The sequence below is a fragment of the Amphiura filiformis genome, chromosome 19, assembly GCF_039555335.1.
Source record: "Amphiura filiformis chromosome 19, Afil_fr2py, whole genome shotgun sequence".
NCBI classification, from domain to species: Eukaryota; Metazoa; Echinodermata; class Ophiuroidea; order Amphilepidida; family Amphiuridae; genus Amphiura; species Amphiura filiformis.
The window spans coordinates 31,545,545-31,551,692 of record NC_092646.1 but is presented as its reverse complement, the minus strand read 5'-3'; the positions used below and the strand labels follow the sequence as shown (position 1 = coordinate 31,551,692).

Genomic DNA, 6,148 nt, shown 5'->3' with positions numbered 1-6,148 from the left:
TCAGACCTCAGCACAGACTCCATCCGCAAACACAGTGACTGATTGTAAACTCCCCATAAGGGCGCAGTACACCAAATCACTGCGCAAAAGGTGTAATGGTAGACATGTAGGCCTATTAGGCCAAGTAAAATAAAAAAACATGTTTCACGTCCGGGTTTTTGAAAAAAAGGAAGAAGATGGGGCTTTTTATTTTTTTTTATCGCAAAATCAGTGTAAATACCCATAATTTGAGCTGTTATATCGTATACAATAATGCCTGGAAAAAGGAGGAGGCCTCTTTATATTTATTGTTCTGAGAGATAGGCCCCCTCTAACTATAAAACCGTATAAAAGTGTTTCTTGTATGTTATCAAGGCTATAGAAAGCATCTCTCCTTCCTCGACATATTTTTTGAAAAGTTATAAAAACTGAATTTCAAAAAATAAAAAATATCATTGAAGAAACCTCAAAAAGGAAGCGGGAGGGGACGTGAAACATGTTTATTTTTTTATTTGGCCTTATAGGGATCTATACGATGATTCATATTGGGTGGTATCCAAAAAATAAAATTCAAATTGAGAAAATATTCTAGGTATGAATAATGTAGGCCTACATGAACTACTGAAGCAGCTTAGGGGGCTTACTGAAGACGATGTGGTGTGCTTTAGGGAACAAACCAAAAGATCGATGACGTCCTACAAACGTAACTAGTTTCGTTTCTCAGCCAACCCCCTCCCTCCCTGCCAAAAACGTAATAAAGAAATGTTGAAAATTTTGACATAATAATAATAATTACACATTCTTCATACCGATGTTTTTGTACAAACGTAATCGAGTATTTTTACCCCTCCCCCCATAAACGAAACTAGTTTCGTTTATAGGACGTCATCGATCTTTTGGTTTGTTCCCTTAGACCCATATAGATCGATTTCCATTGTCTAAATCAATCGGAATAGCCTAATACGGGAACGTTCACAAACACTTGTCATAGGTGGACCTGATGCAAAAACATCTTCGCAAAAAAAAATTTTTGTCCCCCCCCCCCCCTTTGAGATCTCAAAAGGCCCCTCACTTTCCCAGGAAAAGTTGTCATTTTTTTCACCCCCCCCCCCCGGGTAAAAAAGGGCCCCATTTTTGCATCAGGCCCCCCTAGCAAGTGTTTGTGAACGGTCCCTTTTTCTTGTTCTTGAATTAGATATCCCTATTAAAGGAGTATTTCGTGATCCTAGCATCCTCTTTTTATGACATTTTTTTTTTTTTTTCCACGAAAAAAGCCTATTCCCAAAATTTCAGTTGATTCCGATTTTGCGTTTGCGAGTTATGCATGATTATGTGTATTACACTGCTCCATAGACAATGCGTTGTAATTTTGTTCTGGTGCACGATATCTTTGCTAAACGAATTAATCTGCAAGAAATATTTTGTACATAAACATTATGTAGCCAGAGGTTTCCAGTGATATAAAAATCTCAACTTTTTTTTTGAGAAAAGTGGGGGATGAGGCTGTGGATCACGAAATGCCCTTTAAAGACAGAAGAAAGGACAACTATCTTATGAAAGGAATTTCGATGGACTGGTTTTATAACCCCCTATAATAGTTCAAGAAAGTATTTTTGACAAGATTGTTGAAAGTTTATTTGAAAATGGCAAAATTACCAAATATTCATACACTATTTTGAAAACACAGGACGGACCTGCCAAAAATGAGAGCTTTTGGATTGATGCTTAAGTTTAAGTATGGATCAGGATACGGATTGGAATGAAGTACATAATAATAACTTTTCTTGCAGTATTGAAACTCAACTTAGGGCTTTTTACTTTAAAGGGGCACTTCGTGATCCACAGCCTCATCCCCCCACTTTTCTCAAAAAAAGTTGAGATTTTTATATCACTGGGAACCTCTGGCTACATAATGTTTATGTACAAAATATTTCTTGCAGATTAATTCGTTTAGCAAAGATATCGTGAAATTTGAATTTCGTTCTGGTGCACCAGAACAAAATTACAACGTATAGAGGGTATTCATTACTACGTCATTGATGTGATTGCTCATGCATAAAATTCCTCCACATAGGTTGTTTAGCTTAATCGGGAGAGTGACCTCTTGAAATGATGATCACAGTTATCTTTGAGTTATTACAGTGAGGCCCACGTACAATGTTCAACACAAAGTGAACAATGCTATAACTTGGAGGACAAACAAACCAACACCGCCAAATTCGACTGACATGTGTACAACGTGGGAAGCTATGGGGAAATTGAACACTTGTTGTCTGATCATGCATGTGTTTATGGTTCGGGTAGCGGTTACTTAGCAACTCTCGTTCCGCTTGGGTTTATTGCATACACTCTATTGTCTATGGAGCAGTGTAATACACATAATCATGCATAACTCGCGAACGCAAAATCGGAATCAACTGAAATTTTGGGAATAGGTTTTTTTCGTGGATATCTAATGAAAAATGACATAAATAGAGGATGCTAGGATCACGAAATACTCCTTTAAAGTGTTGCACAGAGCAACTTGATTTGCACAAACAAGTTCCTCCATAAAATTGGACAGTGTGACCCAATTTATTGAAAGGAAAACTGGTGATAATATTACAATTTCTAACTACCAAAAAATGTTTGGGATTAATGTCTATGATTCTGAGCACTTGTAATCAACTTTCTTGTATTATGTTTGAAGTTTCATATTCATAGATGTAAATTTCAAAAGACTTCTCCCAGTTTCCAAGCTTTTATGAACTTTGTGAGATTGAAACTAAATACAGAGTATAGGATTGCCTAAGGTAAAGGTAAATTGGGCAAACATTTCAAGAAATTTACATTTGACCTTAATGAGGACTGAAGTCACTTTACCTGCCAATCTGTTTTTATTTGCAATTCCTCTTTTTTAAACTTTTTTTCTCATTCTGCACCTGATGAAAATAACATATACATGTAACATAGGAAACTTGTCCTTTTGTCTGTATCATTGTTTTTTGTGTTGTTTGTTTTCGTTTTGTCCTTTTTTATATGTTAAAAATTTATAACATAAAATCAGCCATCTTTTGTATTGTATTATTTGTTAATAAATCATAGACAGTAACACTATGGCTGTCGAAAGATTTAAAAAAAAACACCTTTATGTTTTGCAGAAGTTCAGTTCAACTCTTTTGAAATCATTAGCACGATATGACCTAGGGGCCCCCTATAGGGTTTTACAAGTTATTGTTGTTAATCTTACTATAAATATAGTCAGGGAGTGAAGGCAGTTTAGGTAGAATTAATTCCTCAATCGACGATTTTTGTATCAATGGATGCAGAGTATATTGTAGTATTGTATAACAAAAATCGGCTAAAATCTACCTTGGGCAAATTTTTTTATAACCCCTTGAAAGTTGCACTTATTCTAACTTTGGGCAAGTTTAATTCCGAAGACGTAAATCAAAATACAATTGCGAAGCGTGGTCGCACGCGGCTATCGCGACGGCATTACGCGCTGACACATGAGCGACAAATTTTGCGTATAGTGCGCATACACCGTTTACCGCGCTGACTCACATTTTATTTATTATCCTTCCGCTGACACACGGTTCGCAGCATTGATTGCATATATTTTGCCATTCATTGACGGCGGACTGTTTACGTTTGTTTTGCCAATAGATTAGCTTAGATTTGCGGATTATTAATTGGGAATTTTCAGTTAGCAGCCTGGACAACCGATTCTTATGTTTGGCAAGGCTCACTCAGTCATTTAATGAGGCAATACAAACGATCGAATTTGGTGTTGAAATGAGCTAAATTTTTAGTTACATCTTTTCGATGTAAAATTAATTTTCTCGGCAAAATGAAAAGCAATCATTTTCATTTTTTAAGTAAATGTCAGGAAAAATTGTAGTGCTTGATACTGTATTTTTTTTTTCAAATTCTAGTGTTAAACTTAGGCGTGAAATTTAGTCATTTAGTGTAAGATTTTCGATTTTGATAGGCTTAAACTCTGTCCGCGAGCCTTTTTGGATCAACCTTTTAGCTTTTCAAAGTAAGATAGTTCGCTAATGAAGGATTTTTCCCAACTTTCTAACGCACATCACCGTGAGCGATATATCATAGTTTTGTCAGAATTTGCGTTTTCATTTCACCATTTTAACTGCCGGCTGACCATTTTTCAAAATCAACGAGTGAAATCTAAGGCTAATACTAGCATTGTGGATCGATATCCCTGGGTTTAATAGGAATACCGGCATGGCTACAGTGTTGCTAGAACTTCAATATAGCAAAGAAATTCCCAGGCCTATAGCGCTCCTACTGATCATGTTTAACCAGAACACTCAATTGGGGATTTGGGCTACCAAATCGCTGGTCGGGCAATTTGCTTTCAATGGAAAATTGACCTGGATAAACAACAAAGGAAATATCGACTATTTCTGCTGGTTGCTCTCGAGATAAAAGTACTGAGTTAGACATTTTCTGAGTATGATGGGAAAAAGGGTAAAATAAAAACGGAAATTCTAACAAAACTATAATATATAGACCCACACGATGTGCTTTACAGAGGTGGGAAATATCTTTCTTTAGCAAACTATATTAGTTTGAGACGCTAAAAATGAATTCCGTAAAAAGCTCGCGGGCGAACTGAAGGCCTATAAAAATCAAAAATATCACACTAAAAGACACAATTTGATGCTTAATTTCAACACTAGGATTTGTAAAAAAAATGTATATCCAAGCACCAAGTTGTGCTGATTTTAACATGTATCGATCGACTTTCAGCGCGACTAAGCATTTCTAAAGAATCGGTTGTCCAGGCTGCTAACTGTTTTAGCATAATAGCTTAAAAGATATTTCGAAGGTGTCGTATTTAGTATTAGTATTAGTCTAAATAATATTATTATATTATGCACCTATACGCTGCCTGCTATAGCCCACTAGGTCTAATATTTAAAAAAAAACACCAAAAAACATGTCTCTCGTCCTCGGCTCTAGTCCGGGTCTTTAAAAACAAAAAAGGAAGAGTTGCTTTTTTTAATTTCTTATAAATGATCGCAAAATTGGTGCAAATACAAATAAACTTAGGGCTGTTTTAGCGTATAGGCCTACAATAATTTATGTCTGAAAAAAAGACAAGGGCTTAGTGATTTTGTTGTTCTGTCTGGGAGGGTAGGGGAGGGCCCCTCTAATTAGGCTGATCACAAAACCTTCCATGATGTTTGGTTCTTTTAAGTGGATCGTAGGCCTATCAGGGTAGCGTGTAGTACGGTACCCCGGTAGCCCGTATCCCGATTGACCACTTTTTCCCTGGCAAGATGGTTAAAGTCTAGAAGAAGTAGAGTAGAAACTGGATTTGTCAATCATAAAAATCTAATCGTTTTTTACTTCAATCCTACTACAAATCTGTCCTTGTAGGCCTACAAATAAATCTATTAAGGGTACTACTCTCTAAAAGTAAAAGAGTGAAAATCTCACTCCCGAAAAGAGTGATTCACGTATAAGACCACTCAAAAAGGAGTGAAATGCGTTTTTTAACTTTAAAACCACTCAAAAAAGAGTGAAAACCACTCTTAAAGAGTGAATTTTAACTCTTTCAAGGAGTTAAATGAAGGACAACTCTAAAAATGTGTTGTCCTTCATTTAACTCCTTGAACGAGTTGAAATTCACTCTTTTAGAGTGGTTTTCATTCTTTTGAGTGGTTTTAAAGTTTAAAAACACATTTCACTCATTTTGAGTGGTTTTATAAGTGAATCACTCTTTGGGAGTGAGTTTTCACTTTTTACATTTAGAGAAATACCTGCCAATTTGTGCCTATTTTTGCATTTTTCTCAAAATAATAGCGCATTGGTGACAAGTAACATATGTATATTATAGGGGCAAGGACTACAACTACTGCACTTGAAATTTTATTTCAGCACAGACAACAGTTGTGGAGTTACAGTCAAAAATGAGGGAAAACCAATATTTGATCAATAAATCAATAACTACTTGCCTTGAGTTGCTGAATTTTCAGTACAGTAGTTGTAGTCCTGGCCTCTATAATATACATATCTTACTTACCACTAATGCGCTATAATTTTTTTTTATAATTGCAAAAATAGGCACAAAATTGGCTAGTGTGTAGTACCCTCTTAAAGCTATAGGTTAAACTAAGTTCCGTCAACTTTCGCTTAGAAATAATATTATTTTGAGCAT

At 35.8% G+C, this 6,148-nt stretch overlaps 1 protein-coding gene across 1 annotated transcript in view; it reads left to right on the top strand.

The window, feature by feature from the left end:
* Positions 1-6,148, top strand: part of LOC140141182 (uncharacterized) — a 574,562-nt gene that overhangs the window by 260,707 nt on the left and 307,707 nt on the right. The gene's annotated exons all lie outside the window — the stretch shown is intronic.